Source organism: Spea bombifrons, chromosome 1 (assembly GCF_027358695.1).
Source record: "Spea bombifrons isolate aSpeBom1 chromosome 1, aSpeBom1.2.pri, whole genome shotgun sequence".
In the NCBI taxonomy this organism is placed as follows: domain Eukaryota; kingdom Metazoa; phylum Chordata; class Amphibia; order Anura; family Pelobatidae; genus Spea; species Spea bombifrons.
The window spans coordinates 69,654,906-69,669,547 of NC_071087.1; the positions used below are offsets into that span (position 1 = coordinate 69,654,906).

General features: G+C 41.1%; 1 protein-coding gene across 3 annotated transcripts in view; it reads left to right on the forward strand.

Moving 5' to 3' along the window:
* The window catches only part of SLC20A2 (solute carrier family 20 member 2), an 80,616-nt gene that overhangs the window by 35,618 nt on the left and 30,356 nt on the right, over window positions 1–14,642 (forward strand). The window contains exon 2 of one of the 3 annotated variants that reach the window (XM_053463267.1): window positions 6,907–7,033. The exons of 1 other annotated variant lie outside the window; for it this stretch is intronic. The gene's annotated coding sequence lies outside the window, so the exon portion shown is untranslated. Of the gene's footprint in view, window positions 1–6,619; window positions 7,034–14,642 lie in introns of those variants that run through there. One more of the 3 variants, XM_053463277.1, reaches the window with a different exon arrangement.

A 14,642-nucleotide genomic window follows, 5' to 3' on the forward strand; every position in this document is an offset into this window, starting at 1 on the left:
TGCACACTAAAATCCAAATCCCCTGCAGCGCTGCAGGGGACCTGGATCCTCTCTGGCAGTCGGTAGGGGTCTGTGCTATGCGCGCAGACAGCCGCTTCTCCCCTCCACTTCCATTGGGGCTTCCATGATGGATGCCGCACCAGAAGGTCACGTGACGCTGGGTTCAGTAATAGAAGCCCTAGCGGAAGTGGAGGGGAGGAGAGAAGCAGAGGATGTCTGCGCGTTTTGCACAGACCCTCACCGGGTGGCAGAGAGGATCCAGGTCTCCTGCAGCTTTGAGGGGGATCTGGATTCTAGTGTTATAATCCGATCTCTATTTGAGGTTGGATTATAGAAGGAGGGGTGTTTATAAATCGATAAAAATCGATTCAACTAATTGATTATGAAGATTGTTGACAACAAGATCGTTGTTGCAGCCCCAGTCTAATCTATGCAAAACTGCTATAGTAAAAAAATCTGAAGTAGGTTTAGTCCATATCTGTTATGAAAACAATTTGAGATCCCAGGCAGTCTTTTGAATAAAAATAAATAAATAAATCTTAAAATAAAAGAAGTTGTCGTTTCAATGGGCACTTAGTGCTAAAAGTATAATGGGTAAATAATAACCTGTTTTCTCTTTTCAAATAAGTTACTATTTTTATTGAGAGGTTAAAAAACAATAATATGTAAAGAAGAAATCCTAACAGTGCATATATTGTGTATTTCTATTATCGCATTCAGAAAACTGATGTGCAAGGCTCATATATAGAGTATTCCAAACTCGAAAAATAACTGCAGCTTTCACCTCGGGGACGAGTGAAAGAGAGAGTTTTTAAAAGAATTGTAAGTTGTACAAATGCTGTACATTTCAATTTGCAGTATGGTAGTTCAGTCTGTCTATTGAATGTATAGTCCAATTAATATGCGTAACAGATGTTTTGCCACCACTTCGTTTGTGACACCTTTAAGGCTTCTTCAAAGCAAAACACTGTTAAGATTTGTTTTTTCTTCACATATTAATCTTTTAGCACTAAGATCGCATTGATATATTTGCATTTGTATTTCTGAAGTTCTAGATGTGTTGTGGGGAATAGCACAATGGTTTTTGCTGGTGCACATCATTTGTGCATCTTTCACATACAACAGAGCTTGGCAAATGCCAGGAGCCAGGGAGCTATGGCTCTGAGCTTTTTATGTCGTATTTTAGTGATGTATATGGGTGTAATTTTTTTTTGTAACGCCAAGATTTGTCCTTCTGACTCTTATCTTCGACGCAAATTTGTCCAGCTCTGACATACATTATATAAAAAGATTTTTTTTGCAGGATTCTAGAACAGAAGGAAAAGTATATGCAGTCAGTTGTGTGTACTCCTTTCTTTCCAGTAGAATACAGTGGAAAAATTGAAACTCAAGGCACCTGGATGAGGTTGAGAAGATCAGTTCCTGAAATAGAAATACAAAAATGGTGTTGGTCAGCTGTCGCACTTGTCAACAGTGATGGCTTGCTAGTGTGCCAATTGTCGCAATTAAGCTTTGGTGAATCAAAGACCCAATGATATACATTTCTAAGAGGGAGTTTTTTTTTTTTTTTTTTTTTTGAATGATGCTGTTGCTGCGACTAGTTCTTTCTAAGCACCCATATTGTGTCCATGTACCTAAGTCACATGTCCCCATTCTCGTCGATCTTGTTGCATAATACATAATCGCGTGAATAGGTTAATTGATGAATTTTCATAGTTTTAAATGTGCATAACATACTGTTACGGTCAGGTATACTAGGTGCATCCAACAATGCAGGTGAGCACAGCTTAGAGAAAGTCCAGTACACAGTCCGAGGTCGAGGGCAACAGCAGGCAGCAAGGTCAAAAACAATCCGAGGTCGGGGCAGGTAGATCAGGTGCAAAATGGTAAACAGGTCTGGGTTCGTAGTCAGGCAGAGAAGATTCGTGGTCGTAAAAACAGGCAAGAGGTCGGTACACAAGGCAGAGATAACAAGAAATACCACACCCACAGCTAAAACGCATAGAACGGGCAAAGACATGGCAAACAAATGAGGTTAAAATAGGAAAAAGGCACTCACGTCATAGGCCGCGCCGTCGCGTGCGTCGAATGCCTTCAGGTGCGTCACGGCTGACATTACCACTAGATGACGCGTCACCGCCGTGATCCCGGCGCGCGCGCGTGGAGGACGCAGCGACGTGCCCGCTGGATGAGGCAGGACCGCAAGCCCCGTGAGTGACAGCGGCGGTGGCAGAGGTGGAGCCGCCGAGGAGAGAGCCGCGGCAGTGCGCGTGACCCGGCGACACGCGTAAGGAACGGAGGTGAGACTGCTGGCGCCCGGTGAGCTGGCGTGAGCAGCCAGAGAGGGAGCCGCGGCAGCGCGCGTGACACATACTTTCCATCGTTGGCTTATAATCATTTGCAATCTCCTTTTTGCAAAACCAAGTTTTTGTAGCATTAGGGTTTTGACTTTCTGCAGTTTCTAGAAATTATTAGTCTTTTGACAGGCAGCAGAGGGTGCTCGCTTTTTTTTTTTTTTGGGTAACTGTCAGTTAACTACCTTACGTACAACCCCCATGGCATTATGTTATTTATGGTGCTCGAGTTGGATGCCTTTGCATGGAAATAGAACAGCTGCTGAAGTAGAACCAGTAAGAAGCAGTGTATGGCTTTTTCTAGACTGATTATTGGAGAGCTGGTCTCATCTTTATTCACAGAGGGCAAGTATTGTATTAATGCTGCAATTATTTTTTTAAAACAATATTGAATATAGATACGCCATTTTTTTTCTTAATTCTTCGTCCTGTTACTGTTTTAAATGCTTAGACAGCACCTTGGTTTTTACTGTGAGTGTTGCGCAGCAATGATTATTGTTGAGCCTTGTTGCACTAGGTTGGTCTATCAGAGAGTGGAAGCTTGTAAACCTTTAATGTTTGCTTAGTTTATCTTCTATGCACCTTGTACATTTGCATTTGGAATTCTTTATCTTTATAACAAGAAATACACATTTATATTGGCATACTGTTTGATATAGAAGATTGCTTTTATTAGTGTCTAGAATGTGAAGTAACCTATACAGAAAAACCTATTTTAAAAAATTGTCACCCCTTTAGTTATTAAGCTTATGTTTGTTTTCTACTATTTTTACACTGAAAGTTATACCTGTCTGTAAGAAAAAGACACATTTGGGCCTCATCTCTTATTGGCATACTAAAAATACATTACACTTTGTTAGCAACCTGTCAGCTGTATGTGTTATGTAGACTATATAAAAATATTTGTTAATTTCTGTATGGTATGCTGACAAAAACTTGTTTTGTATATAATGAGCAACCAATTATATCAAATATGCTCTTTCGTAAGGAAAGGTGCTGGGAATTGAATTGACATAGGATGTTTCTTGTTGTTGGACATTGTAAGCATTGTAAAGCATACATTTTGCCAGAATATAACTAGTGCTATGATATGGTAGTGATCAACACATTTTCCTTACATTAAGCTATTTAATATTTAAACACTTACATTGTAATGTAACGTAAATTACACATGTAAGGTGACGCAGTACATAAACAAAATACCAAGTATTCGCTTTTTCAGTGCAAGACAAGGTTGTCTTGTTTGCTGGCAAATTGTCCTAGCATAAGATAAGTCTTTGATGAGAAAAAATATGTTTACCTGAAGATAGAGAGAGAGGTTATATATGTGTGTTATACTGTAACATGTTACCATAAATGGCTAGCCACTGATAAACTAATTTAAATGCAATTTGAATGCAAAACATGTCAGTCAACATGACATCAATCAGCAGGGGTACATAAAAAGGTCCTTTCAAATTTAGATCTTCAATGTGATGGGAATTTAGTAATTCCCCTGTGCATATGTGGCAGTGTGCAGTATCTTTGAATTTCAGATTTGACCTCATTTCATAATCTGCATTGATCTTTTGTTTTATGCTCTTGAAGATGTACAAGAGGGTGATCCCCTTCTACAGAGGGTACAGGGACGTATATCTTCAGAATTATCACATGAAAACCTATACCACCACACTTATATGAGCTTATTGGACATCCTTTTCCAAAGTCATGGGCATTAATACGGAGTTGACACCCCAATTTGCGACTTTACCCTTGGGCCTTTCCCACAAAGATGGTAGCATACAATTGTCTAAAATGTGTTTGTCTACCCTGGCATTAACATTTCCCTTCAATGGTTCTGGTGCTAAAGTCTGTGTGTGATTATATAGAGTATATATTAATGTAAACCAAAAATATAAAAATAAGTGATGCGCTGTGAAACCAATGAAAATACAAATATATAAAGTACAGCAAAAAACACCTACGACAAACTCCACAATTGTCTAAACAAAACCCAAATACACAAGAATAGTACCTGCAACCCTTATAAGTGAAATAAAGTATAAGGTGATATATCCTTATATGGATGCTCCAATAAATGTACAGGTAAGGAATCCAAATATAGTCATATATAGAAAAAATAAAAACAAACAAATATAGGGTAATACGTAAAGGAAGAATATGGAAAAAATACATACTAAGAGGGGCCCCTTACAATATGTAGGGCAATGATATGCCTATATGTAGAATGGTGAAATGGGAGAAATCCCTGTGTTCTGGCAAAGGTTTCTTCTAAGGTGTCCCCCACTTAATTAGTAGCAACTAATACCCGAATACAATTTACGGTGCCGGCAAGGAAGATTGTTAAATGGGGATGATGGAGGTTGTTGAATCCACAGATCTGACACCATGAGAAAAACTTTTCTTATACTCTGAGATATGTGCTTGAGGTGGATCTTTTCACTGAATCAAGCAGCACAGTAGCCATCTCACCATCTACACTATGCTCTTGTAGAATCATCTTTGCAGAAGCCAAGCAGTCAATCTCAACATTGCTACAGTGTCTGGGAGTAGGTCTCTGTTGTCTAGCAATCCTTCTGTTGGGGGAAGTACCCAATATGCCACTGTCAACTGTTTTAGTTCCGCAAACCAGCTGCGGCTTGACCAGTATGGGATTATTGCTATCATTTGAGCCTTGTCTGTCCAGATTTTTTGAATTATTCTCTGTATTAGAGCCACTGGGGAAAAAACATATGCCATCCTGAAATTCCAACAGAAGGAGAATCTGTCTAGAAAATTTGGGAAATCCCGTCTGTTCAGTGATGTGTCCTCCAGTGACCAGCGCGCCTGTCTGAATTGGCAATGTAAGTGAGCTCCCCATCCAGTTTTGGATGAATCTGTGGTAATCATAAGCCACTTTGGGGGTTGAACAGGCATGTCCCTGGAAAGATGTTCCAAAACACTCCAACTCGGTTGTGCCAGAACCTCTCTGTCTAGGTCTCCTCCTTTCCTCGACCAATGAATTTCCCATCAAAGTGGTCTCATATGAGCTCTTGCCCATGCGACTGGGAACCTTTTGAAGAGTCAACACTTCTTTTCCTATCTTTTTTATTTTTGGATTTGGCAGGAAGAACCTGTGAACCTGTGAATCCACCAGAAGACCTAAAACTGTATCTTGGTATTTGGTATCAGATTGGATTTCTCCCAGTTGATTACCCAACCATGCTGTTGTAGAAATATGATTGTTCTCTGTAGATGTGCTTGAAGAACTGTGGGCGATTTTTGCTTTTATGAAAGTCATCCAAATAAGGCACGATTGACACCCCTTCTTCTCATAAGGCCGCAACTAAGGGAGTTAGGATTTTCATAGAGACTCTTGGGCTGGGGAACGACCAAAAGGAAGGACTCTCAATTGCAAATGTAGAATTGTTTGGTTTGATTTTACTGCAAACCTTAGATACTTCCTGGATGAGTTCACTATGGGAACATGAAGATATGTGTCTCTTTAAATCCAGAGTTGCCATGGAATCCCCCTCTTGCAGAATGTGGGCAACTGACATAAGGCTTTCCATTCTGCAACGTTGATACCTGATGTATTTGTTTATACTTTTTAGGTGCAGAACTGGTCAGGCTTCGGGACTAGAAACAGCCTTACTCTGTAGTCTCCTGTGAAGATTCTCCAGATCCATGGATTATCTATAGTGTTCTCCCATGTCTGTCTGAACCATTGAAGCCTTCGTCCTATCTTGTCAGAATTTCTTATTTCTGTCTTGTTTAGTGTTTTTATCTTATAACTTCCCAGTTATTGGAATTTTTGTATCAGACATCTGTTTTATAAGTTCTTCCAGGAGTCAAACAATTTTCTGCTGGATCTGCCATCCAGAACCTAAGCCACCGAGCTCTTCTAGCGACTGATGACAGACCCATATTACGAGCAGATCATTTTATGGTTTCTTCTCTTGTATCCGACAAAAAAATATTAAATAATTTTAATATTCTTTAGAAAATGTAAAACACTTTTATCTGTATCTTCTGGGAGACAATCTTCTAGTTTTTGTATCCAACTGCCTATCCTGCAAGTGAAGCTTTACTCTGGAAACCTGCTGTTTGGAATACACGCCTACATGATGTCTCAGCTCGTTTGTCCATGGGATCTTTCAGTCTGGCAACCTCTCCAATTTTTTTTTTTTTAGATAGTTGGGCAATTAGAATGTCTGTCTACTTTAGGTAGCTCTTCCCACTTGTCATCTTGTAGCTTAAAAATTAGCTTGAAATGCTTAGATACAAAAGCCATCTTGCCTGAACCACGCATGATCAGTAGCATGATCGGATCTTCTGTGGAACGCAGCGCCACCTAGGTGTGCGTTCCACTGCTGGACGCATGCTCCCACTCACTGCTGGTTAAATTCCACAACTTAGATTGCCTCTGTAACGGCAGGCTGAACCTTGCTCTGCTCACAGCCGGTGAGCACTGGGAGGAAGGACAACCCCCCCCCAGGCAGCAACTTGTCTGCCTCACTTCTGCTACCGTCTGTAGGTTTTAACACTTTCTTAAGGGTTTTTGTTTTTTTAGGCTACTTGTCCCCTTAAGAAGAGTGCACCCTAGTGTACTGCCACTAGATGTAAAGAAAGAAAAAAAAAAAAAAGGGACTGATATTCTGCAAAACTTCCAGGACTGGACTACTGAGGACTGGGATAAAGTCATTTTCTCTGATGAATCCCCTTTTTGAATATTTGGGGCATAAGCTTTTATCCGGAGTAGTCAAGGTGAATACATAATCAGTACTGTGTCATGCTAACAGTAAATCGTCCTGAGACCATTCATGTGTGGTGTTGCTTCTCAGCCAAGGGAGTGGGCTCACTCACAATTTTGCCTAAGAACATAGCCATGAATAAAGAATGATACAACACATCCTTCAAGAGCAACTTCTCCCAACCATCCAAGAACAGTTTGGTGACGAACAATGCCATTTCCAGCATAATGGAGCAAGGCATAAGTGGCTCTGGAAACAAAACATCGACATTTTTGGTCCATGGCCAGGGAACTCCCCATACGGTAATCCCATTAAGAATTTGCGGTCAATGCTTGTAATTATACTTCAGTATACCATAGTAACATCTGACACAAATATCTAAGAACACTGAAGCAGCAAACTTTGTGAAGACCAATACTTGTCATGTGTATATATAATTACCGTGGGCTCTTACGGAAGGAGGTGTTCTCCTGGTATTTGCTGAACACCAGATTTGTCCATTAGACCATTTTAGACTTGAATTAGATTCATGAATCCAGAGAATGCATTTTCTCCGTTCAAGTTGCAATGTACTTTACGCTCCAGTTGACACTTGGCATTGTAGTAGCTAATGCTACAGAGCACGGGCAGTTTTTATGCACTTAAGCACTCGTCAGCCCTGCTCTTCACAGCTGTGCATTTGTTACTCCTAGAGGCTTCCACTTCCCAGTAAGAGCACTTAAAGTGGACGAGGGCAGAGATTTCACAAACTGACTTGTGGCAAAGGTGTCATCCTATGACGGTGCTATGGTTAACCCCGAGGCTGTTGTAACGCTTCTGCGGTGTTTGTGTAATTTTCATCTTTCTTATTTAGTGTACCCACACAAATTATATATTGGGTTTTTTTTCAGAACAGTGATGGCCATTTTTTTTTATGTTTTGCTTTTTTTGCAAGTTTATAGGACAATAAGCATATAGTACATGGTGTACTATAAGTACAAATAACATATAGCCATTTCAAAACCATTTTTTTCCTGGTCGTCCCCATATGATATTTGGAACATCTTTGAAGCTGGCCGATTCAATATATCTCCATCAAATCATATATGTTTAAGAACTACCCCAGGGTATTTCAAATGATTTTTATTTATTTTTAAACACTTTACATGCATAATCCTACCACCAGCTTTTGGCAGCATTTGTAGTAGTAATTTTTTGGTACTTTTTTTCCCACACACATTTGTACTTTAGATGAGAATATACAGCATGTCGCAGCCATGCTTCCCCTATGTGTTTAACTACTCTTGAGTACAGTGATGCTACCTATGCATAGGTATGTCAGGCTGTTTAGGGGCTAAAAGGCCTTATGCGCAATTCAGTTTTTCAACTTTTTGAATTTTTACATCTGGTCTTCCTGCTTCTATTTGGGGCAACTTTTAAAGCTGGCCAATTTAATTTACCGACCGTCAAACCAAATATTTTTGAAACTGACACACCCCAGGGTATTTCAAATTAATTTTGTATGTTTTTTAACAATTTCCATTCTAGGATTTTTGCAAAGAGACAGATTTTTCTACTTTCTTGCATCTTGATGGTGTCATACTTTTTTTTTTTTTTTTTTTTTTTGTATGCTTTAGGACCAAGGCTATTTTTTTTTTTTTTTTTTTTTTTGTGGTATCGTACATGGTCAAGTTACAGAGGTGTATGTGGAACATGGTGTTCAATGAATAAAAAAAGCAAATAAATAATGAAAACATACCACAGAAATTTAGTATTTTTTGGTAAAAGGGGATGGGATGGGAAAGGGACAACAGATACGTCCACAATGGAGAAGAGAAGAGAGAGAGAAAAAAAAAGAAACTTAGGAAGCCAGACCACTCCAGTTATAGAAGAACCAATGGCATCACCTCATCTGCTCTAGAGAAGGCTGCAATCCAGGGACCCCAGATATCCTCGAATTTAAGCGTTTCGTCGTGAAGCTTAGCTGTGATTCTCTCCATTGTGACAACCGACCAAGTGTTTGACTGAATTTCCATAAGGGTAGGTGGTGCACCCTTCGATTTTCTCGCTAGGTCTTGTTTTTTTTTTTTTTTTTAAATTTAAAGTTTTTTATTGAATTTTTCAATTTGAAATTTTAAGTCCGTCGAGACAAAGTTGCAAAACAGCTTACACATGAAAAATCTAGTAGCAACATTGATAGTACAGGAAATAAAACAATGTAAGACATTGGCAATAGTCCCAATAAAGAGGCACAAGTGGTAAGTATGCATAAATGCATAAAAGCAACAAGAAAACAGTCGCAGCAGTGGCATGAGACTCGACGAAGGAGCCTTACGGCTATGGGAGCCCAACAGGGAGAACAGACATCAAAACAAAAAGAAAAGAAATCAAAAAAAAAAAAAAAAATGAAAACGAAATAGTGCTCTATTAGAATATTACTATTACACGACCAAAATAAGACTAGTCGTCGGGAGAACCATAAGGTAATCTGATACAAAAGAAAGGAAGGACCGGGCACGATCACACAGAAAAACCGCAACAATCATCTCTGCCACAATGGGGAAAGCTGGACCTGCGTCCAAGGAGCCCACACCTTATCAAACAAAGGCATTCGTTGATCATTCTGGAATGACAATTTTTCTAGGAGGTGCGTGTGTTCCAGATGATGGAGTATATCAACGAGTCTCGGGAGTGTGGCCGACTTCCAATTACGGGCTATCATTAATTTTAAAGTTAAAAAGAAATGAATCACCAATTTCCTAACACAAACAGAAACGTCATCTGGAAACATGTGGAATAACACTAATTGTGGTGTAAAGGGGAGGTGTACGTGTAATGTGGATTCCAAAATATGGATCAGTCGCCTCCAAAGTTGAGAAACAGGGGGACACAGCCACCACACATGAAGCATGGTTCCCCTGTCCGGACAACCACGCCAACAAAAAGGCGAGCAGGACGGAAACATATGTGACAACCGAGCCGGGGTGAGGTACCACCTACAAACTATTTTCTTTTGTAGCTCAATATGGTTACTACAATGTGACACCCCACGCATCGCCTCCTCCGAGTCAAGCCACATCTCAAGAGGGAAGGAGACACCTAACTCACGTTCCCATGTTAGCATATGTGGTAATTTATTGTCCCATAAATGGGTTAGGAGCGAACTGTAGCAAATAGAAATCACACCTCGAGGGGGGGAGGACCTCGAACACAGATGAACAATTGGATCAGATGAGAAAACGTCAACAGTTAACGAGGACGTTCGAGATTGCAGCAGGTGCCTGACCTGCAGATATTTGTAAAACTCGGAGGAGGGAAGCTCGTTAGATGAACTAAGATCTAAAAAGGTTCGGAAAGAACCTTTATCAAAGAGGTCCCCCACTTTGAAGGAGCGGGCAGTATACCAACGGGCTAGATTCAAATTTGGAATCAATAACTCAAGGGAGGAGAGCGGAGTAGCCCTAGTGATGTGCAATAAAGCCGAATTACGTTTAGCCAGGTGAGACCAAATGTGAAGTGTACATAATGTGGTGGGAGGGAGCGCCGGAAGCGACGGGCGGTAAGGAGAAGGCAACCATAAAAGTTGGGCGACCGAATAAGGATGGACATAGGCGTTTTCAAGGGCTACCCATTGAGGCAGATTACCTCGATAGTGAAATAGAGTCGATTGCGCCAGGATAGTTGCATGGTAGTAGGAGAGAATATCTGGAGCTCCCAGACCCCCCTTAAACCTGGGAGAATAGAACGCCTGCCTGGAGATGCGGGAGTGACCCTTAAAATTAATAAAAGAATTCAAAACCCCTTGTATTTGATGCAAAAATTTACGAGGGACAGTGGTCGGAACTGCTCTAAAGGTGTATAATAGCCGCGGCAGAAGCATCATTTTAACAGAAGATATACGCCCTAACCAGGATAGATCAAAGGAACGCCACCGATCGAGGTCCTGGAGAGCCTGCTTCCAAATTGAACAGATGTTAAATTCATGCAACTTAGATAACATGCGAGAAAGTTTAATCCCTAAGTATAAGAGGTAATCTCTCCTCCAATCAAAGGCATAAGATTCGTGGAGCAGGCGCAACGTCGAACTTGGTAAATTTAGAGACAAAGCTTGTGTTTTGTGTACATTAATTTTATGATAGGAAACCTGAGCATATTGTTGAAATTGAGAAATCAACGCAGGTAAGGACGTTAAAGGGCGAGTGATGGAAGCCAAAACATCGTCCGCAAAGAGACCTAGCGTAACATCTGCACCACTTGATGCAGGGAAACCCGTGATCGACGGATCCGAACGAATCCACTGCGCCAATGGCTCCAGAGCCAAAATGTACAAAAGAGGAGAAAGTGGACAGCTCTGTCGCGTCCCGTTGGAGATATGGAATGGGGAAGAAATGAACCCAGAAAAGAAAACAGAAGCAGAGGGGCAGGAGTAGAGCGCCATTATTGATCTAATCAGGGAGGGTGGAAAAGCAAACTTAGAGAGAACTGACGTCAGGAAGGACCAATGAAGGCGATCAAACGCCTTTTCAGCGTCAAAAGAAATCAAAACTGACTGAGTGTTATTTTTGGAGGCTTCCCACAAAACATTAAGAAATTTGCGCGTGTTATCATTTGCTTGTCTGTTTTTCACAAATCCCACTTGGTCAGAATGTAAAAGAGAGGGAAGAAGCAGAGAAAGTCTGTTGGCTATAATTTTTGCATATAGTTTGACATCATTGTTTAGAAGAGATATGGGCCGATAATGTTCACATTTGTCAGTAGATTTACCAGGCTTAGGGATTGTAACAACATGGGCATATAAATTTTCAGGCGGCATGCGACCAGTAGCCATAAAGGACCGGAATAAAGAAAGAAGGTGAAGGCCGAGCACCGGGAAAAAAGTCTTATAATAAAAACTGGTCAAACCGTCAGGGCCGGGAGCAGAATTCTTTTTCAATTGAGCAATTGTAGACTGAAGTTCATCTAGCTCTAAAGGGGCTTCTAACTGCGTGACCATCTCCTCTGTGAGAGTCGGTAGCGCCACAGAGTCGAGATAGGTATTGATAGAATCTACCGTGGGTTGAGAAGTTGAGGAATCATTTCGGAGATTATAAAGCGAGGAATAGTAAGATGCAAATCTATCGGCAATGTGAGAGGGATTCCGCAATGGAACCCCCTGTGAGGAAAGAACAAATTGAGGACGCGACAGGGCTGTAGTTTGGCGCAATTTATTCGCTAACATAGTGTCAGCCTTATTACCTTTTGAATAGAACCGCTGGCGGAGACGAAGTCTCATCCGGGCTGTACGTTCGGCTTGAATCTCAGCTATTCTAAGTTTGATATGGGCAATTTCAGCAATGAACAGATCTGACGGATTTTGTTTATTCAGGGCTTCTAAATCATATAAACGCAAAAGTAAGGAATCGAAATCAGAATTGATAGCTTTCTGTTTCTTTAAATAAGAGGCAATACTGATGAATTTGCCTCTGACTACCGCCTTATGGGCATTCCACAATGTCTCTATAGATGTTTGTGGATGTGTGTTTTCGCGAAAATATAGTTCTAAGTGGGATTGAACCTGGGACTTGATGGAGTCATCTGAAAGCAAGGAATTGTTAAGTCTCCAGGAACCCCGACCAATAAAGGAATGAGCAACTGACAGAGACAGGAAAATCGGCGCATGGTCAGTCCAAGTAATGACACCAATAGAGCAGTCCCGCACCATCTGTAAAGTAATCTTATCAACAAAAAGAAAGTCAATTCTGGTGTATGACTTATGTAACGCGGAAAAAAAAGAATAATCCCTGTCCAGAGGGTGGCGGAGGCGCCACACATCATATAATTGGAAGGAATGAGCAAGGGAGGTAGCCAATGATTTCACCCGTGTACCATATGTACCCCCCAGGGAGGCCGAAGTATCCAATAAAGGATCAAGGAGCGCATTGAGATCCCCGGCTAGGATTAGGTGACCTTTTTTGAGGGAATCTATTTTAGAAAGCAAAGCCCTAGCAAAGTGTAATTGAGATGTGTTGGGTGCATAAAAAGAAACTAAAGTGTATTCCGTGGAATTCAAAATACAGTGAAGGATCAAAAATCTGCCCCGGGGGTCGGTCACCAAGCGGAGTAATTGAAACGACAAATGTTTAGAAATAAAGATGGAAACACCAGCTTTGCAGGTGGTGGTCATAGAATGAAATTGCCAAGGATAATCTTTGAGGAAACACCGAGGCTGTTTGGAATGTTTAAAGTGAGTTTCTTGAACACAAACTATGTGCGCATGAGCTTTCTTAGCATCTGTGTAAAGCATCCTGCGCTTGTGTGGTGTATTTAATCCATTCACATTAATAGACATTAAATTAATAGAGGCCATGTTGAAGGTAGCAGAGAACCGTGATTAACTGGCTCAGCCAAAAAAAGAAAAATGTCCCACAATGTATAGTGAGGTGAGAGAGAGTGACCGATACCCCCGGGGAAGACCACACACACACATACGGCAGTGAGAAACGCGCCCGGTCCTCGTACAAGCAATATCTCATAAAAAATAAACACAGTCCCGAAAGCATCAAGGAGACTAAATCATAGCCCTTTAAATAAAAGAAACCATGTAAAGAGCTAGGTCGTCGTGGAGAAACAGAGCAAAAAGAAAAGCAGATTACATAAAAATAAAATACCGTTAACATGAAGGAGTTAAAGAGGGAATAACCCCCAAACATAGAATGAAACTCCCAACATGCGGTCTCGGAAAAAATTGACCGCGTGAGGGGGAGGCAATAACAAGACCTTGAGTTCTCCAACAAGGAGAAACACAAGGAAAGTAGGCGTCGTATGGTGGAATAAACAAATTCCAAAAGTGGGAGGGAGACCTCCAGCATGTGTAAACCCAAAGAAAAAAAAAGAGAAACACGGCGAGAAAACAAAACGACTGCGGAAGGAACCAAAATATGTATGTAATGTAGTGGAGAGAGCGGGCACACAGAGCCCCGAGAAAGAAATGGAAAGATAATCCAGTTTCCCATAGGAAGCCGAAAACCGGACATAGCATCAAGTGTGGTGAGAGTGTAAGGAACCATGTACAGAGCAACAGAACCTCCATCGCACAAAAAAAAAAACAAAAAAAAAAAAACCACCCCAAACCTAAAAATCAGCCATAAGAAAAAGCAATAAAAAGTCTCACACAGACTCTTAACCGTAGGTCAATGAGAAGCCGGAACAATCAGAAGGCTAGTACACCGACGGTCCATCAGAGTAGCAGTTCCACAGTCAGAGAGCGGTGCAATCCCTGTAGAAACGAAGAAACGCGGCGAACCACAAACGTAGAGCTTTGAAGTCCCCATAGAATCATAAAATCAGGGCCAGGTCTTACCAAATCCGAGCAGGACATGCACTGGAACCAATGGTTGACGGTAAGTCAGGAGAACAAACAACAAAAACAAAACAAAAAAAAAAATTAAAAAAAAAAAAAAAAAAAAGGAAAAATGTGTGGTGGAGAGGATTACATCCGCGAAACAGGCAATTAAGTATGGAGAGGCGAGCGTCGAGTAGGAACTTCAGACCATTCCCGGTCCAACCGTTTAGGAGAGGATGCCAATGATGGTGTTGT